At 44.9% G+C, this 17504-nt stretch overlaps 1 protein-coding gene across 17 annotated transcripts in view; it reads left to right on the plus strand.

Annotated features, from left to right (window-relative positions):
* The window catches only part of IKZF1 (IKAROS family zinc finger 1), a 262341-nt gene that overhangs the window by 213223 nt on the left and 31614 nt on the right, over nucleotides 1-17504 (plus strand). The window lies entirely within an intron of this gene.

The raw sequence follows: 17504 nt of genomic DNA on the forward strand, positions 1-17504 counted from the left end.
AGTGAGTTACATATCGCACGGATTAATGAATATTTATTAGCCGGGTTTTAATTTGTGACTCACTTTGATTGGTCACTATCACAGGTTTGGGGGCCTGCAGACATCATCAGAGCACTATCTTTTTGATTGCTTTTTTTAAAAAAAGCCATTTTTTTAAAGCAGCCCAAATTCCTTCAAGGAAAAGGGCCAGCTTTCACAAAAAGTTTTCTTTTTTTTAAAGTTTCAGTTAGAGTTGGCAGTAGTCCTTTGGACCAATGCCTATTGCTCCTGAAATTTGTACATCAATTTGCAACGGGAAGAGGTCCACCGGCGACACCCATAATGAACCCCTTTCAAATTGTGATTTGTAATCCATTTCTAATACCCATTTACCGTATTGGAATGACTTTTACAAATTGGTAAATGGGCTTAGTAAATCCAAAACTGCTTTTCAACAGTTGTGCTCCCTCTGATTTAGCAAAACAGAGGATTTGCATCATCTATTAGTCATTAAAAAGTTTTGTTCATCTGGCCATGGACATTGCATAGCAACACCACAGTGTTACAGGATATCCTAAATGAATTTGCTGAGTGAAATTAACTTAACAAAATAGCCTCCCTGGCTATCAAGTTTTGTGATGATGGTTAAACGTTCGCAAAGCATTTACGTTTGTGTTGATCCCTACAGTGCCCTAGCCCAAATGTATACTTGAGAGATATATTTCACTCTCCCTCTATTCCTGTCTATATATACACAGGTAAATTTGCATGACGGAATCACTCACCTTGATATGAAAGTGATTAGCTAATGCACTTGGTGGATAGAAGGGTTATCCATCAAGATTTTGATGATGGACCCACCAGCCAAACTCGAAATCAGGTGTTAATTTCTTTACTTGCTTATAGCTCAAAGGTTAAAATGTCCTCCTGAATGCTTGATTTTGGATATAACTGTAATTGTGGCAGGGGGAGACCTAGACTAGCTGCAAGCAACTGAGACCTTAGGTGAATAATGCAATCATTGTTTGTAATTTAAAAAAAAAATCGAATTTTTTTTCTCAAATTTTTAATTTTACTAACCTTGGTGCTCAAGAATTCTGCCTAGTTCTATATGGACGAGGCACCCAGTTGAAGACATTTTGAGTAAAAATTGTTCAAATTATGGTAAAGTTACAAAGGAGTAGCAAAAATAGTAATGTGCAGGGGTATGTGAATTTTTGTAATTTGTTTCTCAGAAGATTTTGTGAAATTTAAAATGATGCTTTTATGGTTAAATGTGAAATGGAACTATTTTACTAGACCATTTTTCATGAGGTCATGCATCAGGTAAACAGTCACAAAAGATACCATCAGCCTCCGACAAAATTGTGTTATTCTAGACTTAGAGAATTCTTGTGCATTTCTATTGCATGTTTACAATTTCCTCAGGCCTAGTAATTTACAAAGTATGTGACTGGAGTTATGTTCACCCATAAAGCAGAGTACGTTTTACTCTAGTAGTGTGTATTCAGGGATAATTTTTAAACAGAACTTTACATTAAATTATATATTTTTACATTGTAGGGCCATCTTATCAGAAATGATCATTCAAAATCTTGCAGTCACACATTTTACTATCAAACACAACCAAAAAACATATCCAAGCATACAACCGTACAGTTCTACTTGCTTGTAGGATTGTGTTCCAATTGCTCAGTGCAGTTCTTGAGAAAGCTTGGCGTAAACGTTATTCTCTCCTATAATATAGTGCTTCCCTCAGGAAGGAGACCACAGAGAGAGTGTACCACTCAAGAAACGCAGGTTACTTGCCAATGATTAGGAGTTGCATTATGAAGTGCTTTGTAAGGGGTCTATTAGAATGTAGGGCGGATCGCCACCGCCCGCATGGCGGTGGCGATCCGCCCGACATTCTCCTCCACCCGCATGCCATTTCCCCCCGCCATATTAGTATGGCGGGGAGACCCCGGCAGATGGAAAGATCGTCCGCCGTGTTTTCCGCTGGTCACACAGGTGACCGGGCTGAAAAGGGGCCTGATATGGTGGTGGTGTCTGCTAGACACCGCCATCCATATTATGATGGCAGCGGGAATCAGCCTTTCAGTGGCCACATTGCCTTTGGGGGCCCTTAGCTTACCCCCCGGAAGTTGGGAGGGTGGGGGGTGCACATGGGGGGTACCTAAGGTACCCCCCTGCATTGGCAAAGTGGCAGGCAGTGCCTGTCAGCTTGTGCATGCCAATGCATGACGTGCATTCCCAGCATTGTGGCGGGCGGTGCTGTGAGCACCTCCCACCACAATGCTGGGAATAGAGGATGCCACGGTGGCGGTGGCATCCTAATTGCCGGTGAGGGACCGCCGCACCACTGGCGGACGGTCCCAGCACCGCTAGGGTGCCCGCCATCCTAATAGTCCCCTTAGTGTTGCAAAATAGTTTGAAAAGGTGTAATTTCTTTCCTCGTTTGAGCCTTTGGGAGTGGCCAGGAGAGTGGCAATGTGACTGTATATTTTTGCCCCAATTACTAGACTGGCAGCAATATAAAGAGTTGCCTTGGGAGGGTCTCGTCACTTATTGGAAATTGCCAAGACCAGTGAGTTTCCGCAGTCTAATCTTGATAGTACAAGGGATTGTGTCACTTGTCTGAAGTTTTCTCCAGTGTTAGTGTATTTATGAATAGAAGTCGTCTCAGATGGTATTGTGTTCCTTCAGCAACAGTATTAATGTGAAATTGAAGATTGAGGTTTTTGTCTAAATTTAATCCATGGAATTCCATGGAGTTACATAAAAAATCTGTGAAATTCCACAGAGTTCCGCGAGTGGGCATAATTTGGCATATCGCTCTGCTCATGATGATTTTTGGCATTGGGTGCTTGTTCAGCACTGTAAATCAGCACAATGGCACCACGCAGCATGCCAAAGGACACTACTTCTTTCTGACACTCAAATACATTTTCTACTCGAGTGGCAGCTTTCTCAACGCGAACAGTCGCAACCTGCCCTGACTGCCCGCGTTGAGAAAATCTCCCCCTGGATGTGTTCTAACACCCGAAAATTGCACTAGGGGACACAAATTCTTGCTTGCATGAGAAAAAACTGTGCCATGTGGTGCTTAGTGGAGTTTTCCTGGAACGCTGGATACTTGTGAAGGGTGGAGCCCACGCCTAATTGTAACATATTTTGCAATCTCCTGATTGTGCTCTAGCACCAAAAGAGTGTTGAGTTATTGCTAAACAAGAATTAATCAATTTGGATAGCCAATCAGCAGAAACTCCATTTTAACAGGATTTAGTGTACAGTGGGGAGGAGTCATTCAAGGATGAATGTCTCTGGGGGTTCAAGCAATGAAAATATGTCATCTAGTGAGGGCACTTTCATATGCAGCTGAGTTTCCTCATTTTGGAAATGCATTATTAAATAAAGTATTTTGAGTGTTTAAGCTGTAAATTAAGAGGTTCAATGTACATAATGGGAGATAGTGCAGACTCTTGGGAGACTGCTTGCTGGAGTAAGGAGATGTTTGAGAAAGAGTTTGCTATTTCTATTCAATGATCCCTTGTTGGGTAGTGGGTTTTTAGTAGTGGTAAATATGTATCTACCACTGGCAACAATACCACTAACACAATATAGGGCTCAGAATAGGTCTTAGAAAATTATTCACATGCTCAACCGCTGGTAGCTTGGCTGCGAGCAGGCAGGCTTAACTTCAAAGACAGGCATGTGAAACATTTAAAAACACCACTTCAGTCAATAATTAAGACACAACACACAATGAAAATCCAAAACAAATTTATAAAAATAGGAAATATTTTTATCTTTAAAATTACATCAAACCGGAAACAGTTTCAATGTAGGGACTCGGCTAGATGAATTTTTAAAGATTTAGCACTATATCACATAGAAGCCTGTAGCGCCTATTGGGACATCTGGTCACGCTAGACCAGGACAAAGTCAGAAATTCGGGCCAGCTGCGATGAAACCCTGCGCGGCCACCCCTAGCAGTACGCCTCGGTCAAAGGTTTTACCTTTGGACTTGGGAACTTTTCTTCAGCTTTTCTTCTCGGGGTCCCCCGAATCTCTCAGCCAGTCAAATTCGGTGAGGGTTCGCTGGCTTGCCTTGCGACAAGCTCCCGGTCAAACTTATGGAAGTCAGATCTCCAGAGTTTTCCTGTGGGATGAACCAGGGATCCAGGCTAGCTCATGGTTGAAGATGGGCAGCTCTTTTGTCCATTTGAAGCAGGGTAGGGCCACAGGGCTGTAGTTCCAGATTGTGCAGCAGTCAAAGTTAGTCAGAGTGCAGGGCCTGGTTGGTGCAAATCAAACTTCTCAGCATGGACCCTTCTTCTTCCTTACGTTTCAAAAAGCAGATCTGAGAGGCTCTACCCCTCTCGGACACTTATTCCAAGTTCTCTGGGTCAAGCAGGAGGGCACTTCTGTGCTATGAGGTGCAGGGAAACACCCCAGAGTAGGACCATATCCTCCAAAGCGTGACACAATGGTCTCCCAGAGAGGACCATTTCTCCAAAATTCAACAGGGCTGATTTTCCAGCAGAGAGAGAAGAGCTGGCTAAACACACCTCCAGGATGGTTAATCTCCATAGTCTCTCCCCTTTGCATCTGCTCATTCCTTCCTTGATCCTACCATCTGGCTCGGTTCAAAAAGTAGTGGTGTAAATCAAACTGGTCTCTCCTGTCTGTCTCCTCCTTCTATTGAAGAATATTGTTTGTGCCTCCTCTGGCATTCCTATGTAGCAGAACCATGCCCTCCCAGAAGGGCTTTACAACCCCAGGGGCTACTTATTACCTCATCAAGGGAGCCTGGCCAATCCACTTAACTCTGACCAATCAGGACAGACCACTGGAAGGCTGAATTTTGGTTTCCAGATAAGAAAGCAATTCTTGTCTGTACATTTTTGGATACATTCAACAATATCATATTATTAGATTTATCAATACCAGTCTAGGCAGTCCTTGAATGATATTTTTATGAACTCCTGAAAGTTAATTATTTAATAATTTCTTGCCATGTTAAACCAAGTGTGGCTGGGGATTTGCAATGGGAAAATGACTTGGGCCATTTTTCCAACACCAGGGCTTGTAAAACTTCTTTTATAAGGACCTTGCCTATATCTGCAGGACCCCGCACCCCTGGGGTACCTAGGGGAGACTTTAGGGGTTATGAATATGTAATAATATTGCAGAGCCTCACTCCACAGTGCTCCTAGCACAAAAGTCGATTTTGGGAAGCACTTTACTACATTGTGGGGAGTGAAATGTGCAATTTCACTAAACCCAAGGCATATAAAACTCATTTTATAAGGGATGTCCTTATACATACCTGACCCCCACTCCTAGGACACCTAGTGGATACACTGGGGGTAACTAATATGCCCACACGTTATAATTGATTAATTTCTAAGTGCCCCAATCACCAAAGTCGAGTTTGGGCACAATTTGCATTTCAAAAGCAGTCCTTCAACACAGGACTCCTTTTAAACTGACCTCAGCCTCCAGCAGTGCACACATGCAAGTGCAGAAAGGCTGCTGGCCTTTAAACTGCCATGCCCTATTATATGCTAAGGTCTTAAAGGTAGTTTTAATCCCCCTGGCCTATTATTTACCAGGGCCTTTTAGGGGAGGCAATGCCAATCAAAGGAGAACCATAAACCCATAGTGTACCCTAGTGTATGTAGGTGTTTTCACTGTATTATAAGTGTTGTTTCAGCATAGCACTGGCCCTGGTTAGACAGTGTCCAGATACAGTCAGAGTCAGTTACCACCAGTACCTGTCAAACAAAATGGGGCTTGCCCAGGGCACAAGGAATACTTTGGAACATCCCTGTAATCCAGGGACGTGGCAAACCAGTTAAGGCCGGTACATTCAAAACTATTTTGACACAGTTTAGAACTTTTCCTTGAACAAAAGGAATTGATGGGCTCATTACATTTCAGGTAGTTGTGTTAAGAGACTCAGAGAAGTGACATGATGGTATTTTTCAGATTCCTTCAAAGAAAATTACAAGATTCTCACAGCATGTCTTAGGATTTTCAATTGGAATGGTTCTTAGTGGAGTGATGTGCTGCTTCACTGCATGAAATATCATGTGAGGGTGATTTTTCGCTTCATGTAGTTGCAATTAGAAAAGTCAATATGGCTTCAAAAATATGTTTTTGTAATGCTTCCTGTTATATTGTGGGTTCTCTAAGTGGGATTTTAATGTCCAACTCATTCTACACCTATCACTATTTTCCTTTTGTTGTTACATTCTTTTGAGAAACATTGGGATAATATTTTATTTTTTAGTATTTATAGTTTGTGAAGGCCAGGTAGGGTTTCAATGTATTGAACCATGAGCACATTGGCTTCTTGATCATGGGGAGTATCTTCTAAGGAAGATGAGACTACATTTTTGGGTGGTGTGATTGCTATTTTTGAGGCTACTGACTCTTTACTTGGTCTCTGATAATGATAATTGGTAGTGATACTGGTGCGTGAAAGAAGAAAAGAGATGAAGAAGTGGTTAGGCAAGTCAACATGAATTGGAAAGTCTCTTTTGATCATACTACCAGGCATAAATCTGCCATTCTGATCAAGAACTCTCTTGAGTTCGCTCCTAAACTGTGTTCAGCTCTCTTCAACATTCTTCCCGTAGTATATTTCTAAGTTAATTTGTGTGTTCTGTAAGGTCCTCTTTAATTCATAATTATTTTTCAATGATGGTCCCCTTGCTATCCTTTTCACAGTTTCTCAGTGCATAATCTTATTAGAACATTAAACTATGAACAATAAGCCAATAACATCATCCTTGTAACACTACTCTCCATTTTCTTTGATAATATTTGGTGCACTAGTCTACCTACCAGCCCCAATAATATTTCATTGCTCATACACAAAAGTGAATACCTCTATGGCAGTACCACACCATGTAAAATATTTAACCCTTCACCACAGGCAATCCATCTTTAATTTGAGAAAGAATAGAGTGTGATTTTGATAATGTATTTATTTTTTTATTAGACGTACATAGTCTGAAGTCAACCACATGCACACCTGTGCATTTCACATGAAACTGTTAAGAGTCAATTACCACCACTATTTCTTCAATGAGGAGCTCCTTTGACTTGTCAATGGCAGTTTGCCTTGAATCCTGATCCCATATAACCTCCAATGTGGAAATATGGTAAATGATCACTAAGGCAGAACTAGTATGTTTTATTCAGTGGTTGGAATGATTCATATAAATTGAATTTAGGATGCAGTATTAACACCAAGTTAATCAGATAGTTTTGGGCTGATATGTGTCCTGATACATTTCAGTTACTGGGGGTGTGTGAGGCTAGTGAGGTGGTATTTTACCATCTATGGTAATAATAAACATTTGATTTTCACTTGGACAACATTGACCTCCACATTATGCTAGGCACTGCTGGAAATACATTTTATTCCATCCTATGTAATGTGTAATATTAAATATTTATTTTATTAATAAATGTAGGTGTTGCGCCTAAGCCAGACAGAACCCACCACTCTAGTCAGGGCAAGGGAGTTACACATTGAAGATAACCTCCGTTCACCCCCTTGGTAGCTTGACAGAGCAGTCAGGCTTATCCCAGAGGCAATGTGTAAAGTGTTTGCGCAACACACTCACACAGCAGCGACACACTAGGCACACCACAAAAGAAACTCCACACAAGGGTATATAAATATAGCCTTTGTATTATCCATAAAAACACATTAGAACACAATCACATTTTACACTGTGCCACTGGCATTCGTCATCTTCACAGGGATTACTTAAATCACTTAGGCCAATCGAGCCACTGTCATAAACATCACATACATCACAGTTTGTGAGGACAACCAGTAACTACTGGTAAGAGTGCACCTAGCACAAAGCATGAGTAATGAACATCATGACAATACTCAGCATAGCACAGTACACATAAACATCATCAGCAGGGCACCAAGGTGAATACTCATCAGCACATCACCTAGTACCCACCTGGCCATAAGACATAACATACTGGTCCAGGGCTCACACCATAAATACATCACGCCCACCTTAGGCCTAAACTGAACTGTTTGACACATAAATCATTAGCAGGGCAATGGGATACATACTTCTAGATTGCACACATCACCAACCCGTGTTGAGGACATCCCCTTGTAATATGTGCACATATTTTAGGCCACCATCACATATATCCCCGGGGCCACTGAAGTAAATACTCCTATAAGGCACATGTCATGAGCACCACACTAATAGTAGGCCTAGCACTACAGTTGGTGTAACTACTGGCAAAATAACACATCATACAACCTATGATCATTACACTGTTTACCACAGTGCTTCTGCGCTTATCCTGCAGGCTGCTTGGTAACTGCAGGAATGGGATCTCCATTGAGGGTCGCCACCCCGTCCTGCTCTCTGATTTCTCATTGGCCTCCCAAAGGTACGCATGTAGCATGGGGGGAACAGCCACGCTCTGCCAAGCTAGTGAGAAGACGTCTCTTGGTCCCCGCAGGCAGAATGGCCCCTTAATTACCGTTGCCAGCGAGTGCAGTACCGCATCGATGTAAAGGATGAGACCACTCGATCCGGCCTGTGCCCCACGCCGACCAGGCTACTGGTGAGGGTTGTGCCGTCTCTCCACGGCGGCCAAGCTATGACTCTGCTACTCCTCCAGCCTAAGAACAATCTGCGGGCCTCATCCACCCGCTGGCGTGAGTGTGGCATTCACTGCTCAGGTAATCGTGCGTCCCAGGGATTCCAAGGGACCCCGCGGGTCTCAGGCCCGATAACCCTGAACTCCTTTAGGTATTGGGGCAGTCCTCACAACACTGGGGACTGATTGTGTTCTTCGCTGGGGCAATGCTGCCCTCCGTTCATGGGCTGGGGACTTCCTCAACTGCTGCTGGCTCTCCCTCACTGGGGAGGCGGGGCAGGCCCTGATGCAGCTGATGAGGGTACACACAACCTGTCCAGCTGCACATCACGCTAGAGCCCTGGTTGCCATGGCCACCAGACGGTGGAAGCAACAATGTGGAAGGGAGACTTTGGACAGCAGGACGGCATCGGACAGTGAGGCATGCTTTATTCTGGACCAACCTGCAATCTCAAGCCGGGTTCAGATTCCGGCTCTTCTCTACCCTCAGGCGTTTTCTCGGCAGGTGGGGGCGGGGGCTCAGCCCAGTCTCCAGCACACAAGGTTCCACAAGTAGTGCGGGACAATGTCAGGAGCGCTTCTCATGCGCTATCACCCAGCACCAAATAGTTTAAAGCAAGGGCGATCTTGAGTCCCAGTACAGCACTCCATACAAGCTTCTAAATAACAGCGCTTCAAAGCACACAGGGCAAGTCACAAGGACATGAGACATCACAGGGACACACCAGCCAACTGTCCCCAGGGAGGCCAGCACATGAAGTCTTTTAGGCAGAGTTGTAGTCCTTTCCCTAACCCCAAGGTCAGCACTTTCTGCAACCCAGTTCCCTGGCAGTTCCTCCTGGTCCCTCGCAGTGTCTTCTTCCCAAGCTCCAGTAAAAAGTTCCCCCTGGCACAGGGTTCCGAGCCCAGTCCAAAGAAGTTCTAAGGCACTTTACAACTATCTTTACAAGTGCACAAAAGCCTATTTTGTTAGTGTAGGCCTTGGCCCCAGACACACCACAGGGGGGCGAAGCCATCATTGTGGAAGTCAGGCACAGCCCTATTCAGGCGCCGGTGCTACTCCCCCTACCACTCCAAATGCAGACCAGGCCTATTCAGCCTAGCGCTGACTCTTCCAGACTCTCTGGAGCCACTGCACATCCCTAGCCCCTGTCACTCCAAGGCCAGAGAGTCAATACAAAACAGGCAGGCACAAAGACACATAGCACACAGAAACGCCTACTTCCAAAAGTGTCATTTCTAAAATAGTAATAATAAGTCTGCGAACAACAATACGCATCATTTATCACCACTATTCTAAACATGCCAAACTTGATCATGCTACTCCTCTCATGTCAGGAATTAGCACACATCAGGGAATCCCCAATGCATCACTGTGAGAGGGCAGCCTCACAGCAGTGAAAAACCAAATGGGCTGTTTGTCACTAGCAGGACATGCCACACAGTCCTACCTTTTACCTCCACTGCACCCTGCCCATAGGCCTGAGACAGGTTGGAAAGACTACATTGGTGAGTGGCGCAAACAGTGCTGCAAGCCCACCAGTAGCATTTAATTTACTGGCCCTGGGTATATGGGTTACCACTGTACAAGGGACTGATAGGTAAATTAAATATGCCAAAAAGGTGTAGACCAATCTTACCAAGTTTACCATAGAGAGCACATGCACTTTAGCACTGAACAGCAGTGATAAAGTGCCCAGAGTTATAAAACCACCTACAAAAGGTCAGAAAAAATACAGGAGTAAGGCAAAAAGTTCTAGGATGACCCTGCTAAAAGGGCAAAGTCCAACAGTAGGCAAAATAATATTACAACTTATATAGAATTATGGAACCTATGTTGAGACACTTTATGCTGATAAATGTATGTGTGTTCTTATGTATGTGTGTTCTTATATAGCGCTCGACTTACCCTTGGGCATCTCGGCGCTTGCATTGGGAACCCGTCCTGGCTTTTCCCTGTGAGATAACCCGTACTGGGCATCCCCAAGGTAAAAGCCAGGCATCCCGTCGCGGGGGGGCCGTAGTGGAGATTAAGCAAGCAATTGCCCAGAGTTGCAGAGTGTGAACCCATGATTCGAGTAGGCACCGAAGTGAGAATTATCGAGTCCGTGGACACTTGGGCTCAGACCCTGCCGTGTCAGGAATTGAACCCTGGTCCCGGGTCTGACCTCTGCTTCAGGGTATGCCTCCTCTAACCAGTGAGCCACACTTCTCCACTGACAGTCGAAACAAATATATGTTCTGTATGCACTTACTTTTCACCTAAAGTGCCATTGTTGTTGTGTCAGTGCTAATTGTGTTTTTTCTGTGTTGATTGGTTTAGTGGGTGCAGGGACGCTGAGAGCAGAGTTTTGTTGTTTCCCAGATCAAATCATATTTTTCTGCTTATTGTTTTAAATCAAAATGTTCTAAAGACAGTTGTGTCTCTCAGTAACTAGGCCTCAGTCTCTCATCCTGGCCTCAGTTGGTGCAGCAGGATAATTTACTAATGATACATTTAAAAAAAGCAAATCCACAATGGCTATCAAGGCATAAATATGATTCCAAATTAGTGCGGGCACATGAGCATACATCTTAGAATGCACTTGTTGTGCTTTATGGCAAAGGAAAAGAAGTAGCCACTGTAAAGCCAATAGCTCTGCGACCAAGGGCAGGCCTGTTGTCATTGCCAGTGCTTGATGATTAAATCTAGTGTGAGGTGCACATCTTGAGTTAAAACTCTAGTAAGTCCTCAATGGCGATAGACTAGCAATTGTTAAACTGAGTAATAAAAACTACTATTGTTTACAGCACCTTCCACCAGCAATCCCTCATTCTTGGCAGCATTTAGGGTGCAAACCTTAGTATCATAGAATTGTATTTAGGGTGCAAACCTTAGTATCATAGAATTGTAAACAATTAGCATTACAAGAAAATGAGAACAGTGCAGCAGCAATTAACAACAGCTGTTTCAAAAGTTATTCCTTGTGTTGCCTAGCACAGGACAAATACAGAGAATATGGTGTCTTGATTTATATTGCAAGTTGCACAGTCTGCATTGCACTACACTAGTTAGTTTATTGCAGGAACCTTCTATTCCACAACATTCCTCCAACAGAATAAATCAAAGGTGGAAGTCTACAACCAATGTTAGAATTAAGTGTTAGAACCACACAACATTTTAGTGTTAAGTGCACAGCTGTTTCTGCGCAGGTTGTTCAATTTCTTTATTGTTTCTTTGTGGTAAATAGGGCAATGTGGCCTATCTAGACGGGCTGGCCCGATAAAACAGTGCGTGGGTCACTTTTTTGGGCTGTTTGTGGCCTGTTTTACTGGTTTATAATCTGGCGTCGAGTTTTGTTGTTTTCTCTGATATTATCAGAAACATTGCCTTCAGCAAGTACAAATACCTGTAGTCTACCACACTTTGCAAAACACCAATCCAACTTGTTCAAGACTGCCACGATTTGAAAATGTGGGCCAGGTTTTTAGGTCTCGCCTACGTAGCGCGCATGTGCTGCATAGGAGGACCTTTAGCTGTCGTTCTGCTCTTTTTGGAAGCACACACTCGTGCTTGTGTTGGCATCCACCTTGCGGGAGCACGCAGGGGCACACCACAAGCACAAGTGTGGGCTTCCAAAAAGAGCAGACTGCTAGCACGAGCAAGCGAACCACTCGCAGGTGCACTCCTCCACCTCTCTTTCCTGTTTGTGTCAACGCCTGTTGAAATTCAGGTAATCTCCATGTGGTGCAGTACCACCACCACCTTCCGCCTGCCGTTCTATTAGGTATTTATATGTATGCGCTCTGATTACCAATTTCTTTATTTACTTTAGCTTTTTTGCTTGTGACACTTGTGTTTTCAGTCTCTACTAAAGAACAATGCCTGCATTTCTTCTTTCCCTTCCCACTTCTCCGGATTGCTGCCTGCTGCACTTCTCAGCTGCTTGTACTGTGATTTAGGATTTTCTTTATTTGACATTTTTTGCTTGAGACACTTCCTTTCTGCTCCCGTCCAGCACTTCTTTTTTGCTTCCCCACCCTACATCCCTCCCCACCGTTCCCTGTTGTTTTTTTAATTTCAAAGAAATTCAGTTGGTTTAATTAAATGAATATTAGAAAAACAAAAACGGAGGGTTGAACACGATAGGAGGCATGAACAAAATGTTTAATTTGTGATGCCACTGTTTGCTGCTAATTCACTCACTGGCTGAAGGGGGGGCGATTTACTAAAAGAAAAGGGTCCTTACATGCTGTGCTTGGAATTACCCAGTAAATGCCCCAAATGAGAGCGGCACCAGCAGGTCATGTACCGAGTAAATATCCATAAATACAGTAATTTAGAGGCCAAGCTGTCATCATTCTTATATTGATGTCCAAATCTCTCGAGAACTGTATCTTGCAAGCATTTGACAGTATCCCCTTCGCTGTTGTCCATAATACATTTATTTTAAATTGTAGTACTGGTAATTAAAATATACTACTGTATACTCATATCCCCTTCCCAGAAACTGTGTCAAGTTTACCTTGGAAACTGAAATAGACGTCGATAACAGGCCTCAATAAATAAAATTAAAAAACGTCCAGGCGTCAATAAACATTTTGATAAATGGAAAGTCGGATGGCGTATTCTGTTATTTGGTAAAATCTTTGCAGAGATTTAAAGAGACCACGTCCTCCGATTTAAGTCCCCAGGTTCTGCTCAGAGAGCAGCATATGCTTGTTATCTCGCTGGAGTTTACTACCCTAGCATTCTAATATGGGCAGGGCTTTAAGTGGGATGAAAAAACTCGGGGGGTCTCTCAAAGGGAGGCGGACAATGTAATTAAGGGATTGGCTTAAAAACACTATAAATCTATGCTTAGCATAGAGTGCCCTCCGATTGGTATTTTGCTGCTTCTATCATTGCATCCAGATTTATTAAACAACAAGTATATAATCACACCTACAACAAGCCAGGACTACTGGCGTTGTCAATCGTGGTTAGTTGCATAAGGGAAAAAAAATCAAGCATTGACATAGCCAATTGGTCTCACCTTTGGGACCTTATAAGTATTTAGTTATGCAGCACAATATCCTTGGTGCAACAACATCAGCTGTTGCATGGCTAAACACTTATAAGGTCCCAAAGGCGAGACCTATTGGCTATGCCAATGCTTGTTTAATAATGGGGTGAGGGGCACTATTATTTTGGTTCTGGGCCTATTTTGTTATCCCAGTGCAACCCAGACAACTACCAGGGGCTATATCTGGAACCTGTGCTCACACTAGGCACAACTGTATGCCCATTTTTATGCGAGTGCACTTTTTAAAATGCTTACATTTAATTCAGAATTTCTACAGGGGCAGACAGCATAGTTCAGAAAGTAAGAGAAAATCACTTTTCTGAGTTGTGCTGTCTGCAGAAATGACCTAATTCTGAAAAATTTCTGAACATTAGAATGTGCAATGCATCATCACAAGCGTTCATGATAGAGTCCCAAATCTAAGATCATACTGGCTGAACCCAGCATTAGACGTTCCACCAGGAGGCTTTTGTTACTGGGGCATGGTTTTGTAGCAGTGCAGCAGTTTTAAAAGGACTGCAGAGTTCCCTGTAGATCCAACAGTTTTCAGGCAACAATAAAAGTGTCAAGATAACTCTGGCAATTAATGTACCTTCTGATCAGAGTTTTGTCTAGTGGCAGTTTTGACTCATCCAAAGTAGCGTAGAGGGTTAATATGCCTGCCACAAAGAGTGCGTACTATGCAGCTCACAGAACAGTATTTTATGTGCATAGCTCAGTGGGTTACTGCTTTTGTCACAGAGATTCATGTTAAGTTTTCATATCTCAATGTCATGCGTCAGCTTCTCACTCAGTAAGGTACCCACTATTATTTTACTGAGTTAATCAAATATCAGCCACTTGTGGCCTCTGTTAAAAGACAGCTGTGTGCAGTAGCACCCACAGATCAGACAACCACATGCGGGAAAAACAGTCTGTGTTCACAAACAGAACAAGGAGGGGTGAGGGGTCTGAGTGTTCTCTAGAGTTACGGTTTCTGTGAACAACGTTTTGTTTTAATGTTGTTTACAAGGCACTTCCTAAAAGATTACAAAATGAAGTGTATGTTTTAAATAATAAAATCCCAGCAGATGACTTACTCTAAAACTCCTCTTCTGGGATTAGAACGCACAGGAAGAAGTCCGGGAAAAGGACTAACTACTAGGATATACTTGCTGCATTCAGAGGCAGGGTAACAATAATACTAGATATGTGGAGCAACAGATGCCGTCCACTATTTTGTGGACAAACGAGAGAGCGTAAGAGATCTGAAGCGAACAGCCAGTAGCGGCATTGTTGGGTTCTGGGCCCTAGGTTCGCATGCGGTGACAAGAACGACAAGGACACATAATTAGGGTACATACAATTGGCCACGTGCACTAGGCCCTTTTAATTTGCAGGTGCCAAGTCACTCGTGAAGCCTGTGCTGGATGGGTGTTGAGTGAGTGTGAATGCCAGCCTTGGGGGTGGCTGGTAAACCAGTCCATTGGCAACCACTAGAATGTGTCCAGCAGGAGACTAAATCCCTCCCAAACTTTATTGAAAATAAACAAATGAGTCCAACCTGTGGGAGTGAATAAACAACAAAACAAAAAACCATTGAGTCCCTCAGTCTTTTCAGGCGGTCCCCAGAACAGTGAAGGATAAATGGGCAGGTGCGGCTGGTACCACCTGGGCATCTTGGGAAGCATGGGGCAGAGATGCAGTTGGCGCTTGCTGGTAGCTTACATTTGGTCCTGCTGCAGATCTGTCACCAGGGACATCGCTCCACCTCGGTGGCTGGCTTGTGTCTGTATGTGCACTCTCTGGATGTGGCACGAGTCCTCAGTGCTGTCACATTTCTTCATTTCTCCTGCGCACCTGTGGTTGTTGGGATCTTCAGTGTCACAGGCCGGTCACATACCTTTCTCTCCTCTTCAATTCTCCTTCATTGATGTGGTGTTGTGCCACGCTCGCCTCTTCTTCTGACCAGTTCTGGTCACGGCACTACTTTTCCTTTTTTCTTTCTCTCACTTTGATGTGGCACCCTGCCACATGTTCACTTCACTTAAATTCTCATGGAGGTTGATTTGGCCGGGCTGCCTTACTTTTCACTTACTGGGTCCTGGCGCATAGTGCCAATATCGGCAACGCTCCCCATCCCCCCCACAGCAATATTCTGGAGAAATCAACAGACAAGACACCTTTTTTGTGGAGAAAATTGCTGCAGGTTTATTTACATAACAAATATGCCAACATGGTGGGTTATCTTACAGGCGATCCCAGGGCAGGCAGCCCCTCGCTGCCTGCCCACCTGATGAGCCAAATTACACAGTGGTCATAGCCAATCAGTGTTTTACAGATTTGGGGGAGGGGATAACCCCTCCCACCGGTGGACCGCCAGTCCACCCCATTACTCACGCCCCCAGAAGGGAGCGGAGCGCTCAAGGCAACCCCCGGTTGCTCAGGTCCACAACCGCCCGTAGGACTAACTGAGCACCGTCGCTCCTCCAGGGTCCAAGGCGAGGGCCTCCCTGAGGATATTTGGCCTTTGCACTCTTGTTGTGCTCGTTCAGAGGGTTCCTCTCTGTACCTTACAGCCTCTGGACCGCCCTGTAACTCTGCCTGCAACACAAAATAATAAGTTAGACAAAGTCACCCCCCACCCCCTGCCTGTACGCCGGGTAAGAGGTAGGGAGGGAAACGGAGTCAGGGCAGCGGGAAATGCGGGCCCCCAGTGGGTGGGAGAGGTATATGTACCTTGCCCCCGCCCACTCCTGCCCAGAAGTGGCGCGGGCATGCGGACCCTTAGGAGGTCGCAAACACTGGGCAGCTGCCTCGTGTGCCATCATGTGGCATTAAAGAGGGCTTCCCTCTTAGGAGGGTCCCCTTCGTGGACCCGGGGCAGCCCGCATAGTGCCAATATCGGCAACACTCCCCATCCCCCACACAGCAATATCCGTGGAGAAATAAACAGACAAGACACCTTTTTTGTGGAGAAAATTGCTGCAGGTTTATTTGCATAATAAATATGGCAACATGGTGGGTTATCTTACGGGTGATCCCAGGGCAGGTAGCCCCTCGCCGCCTGCCCACCTGATGAGCCAAATTACACCGTGGCCATAGCCAATCCGTGTTTGCCAGATTTGGGGGAGGGGATAACCCCTCCCACTGGTGGACCGCCTGTCCACCCCATTACTCACGCCCCCAGAAGGGAGCGGAGCGCTCAAGGCAACCCCCGGTTGGTCAGGTCCACAACCGCCCGTAGGACAAACTGGGCGCCGTCGCTCCTCCAGGGTCCAAGGCGAGGACCTCCCTGGGGATATTTGGCCTTTGCACTCTTGTTGTGCTCATGCAGAGGGTACCCCTCTGTACCTTACAGCCTCTGGATCACCCTGTAACTCCGCCACAGCTCTGGGTGTGGCCACCGTCACCCCACGGCCCCCCACCAAGATAGGCTTAGTTACCTACACCCTGCTGATTCCATGGCCTCCCCCAGATCAAGCAAGAACAGGTCCATTCCCACTCTGGACAGGTGTATCCCATCTTCATCAAAATACCCTATGGACTTAGTGTGCAGTAACCCATGTCGGATGAAGCCAAACCCCCTTTATTCGGTGAATTTTTGCATGGCGCTGTAAACCCTCCTGCGCGAGGTCTCCATGGCTTACCCTGACCATGCCCCCTGCCACACCTGCCGGGGGGTTATTTCCAACCACCATAATTCACCAGTTCCCAGCTGGTTGCTCAACTCACACATTGTGGGCCTCATATCTTGCAGCAGTGTCCTTCTCCCCAGAGATGCCAGATCATTCCCTCCCAAGTGTATGAACAACATATTGGGCGGAGAGATACCCCCCG

Source organism: Triturus cristatus, chromosome 5_2 (assembly GCF_964204655.1).
Source record: "Triturus cristatus chromosome 5_2, aTriCri1.1, whole genome shotgun sequence".
NCBI classification, from domain to species: Eukaryota; Metazoa; Chordata; class Amphibia; order Caudata; family Salamandridae; genus Triturus; species Triturus cristatus.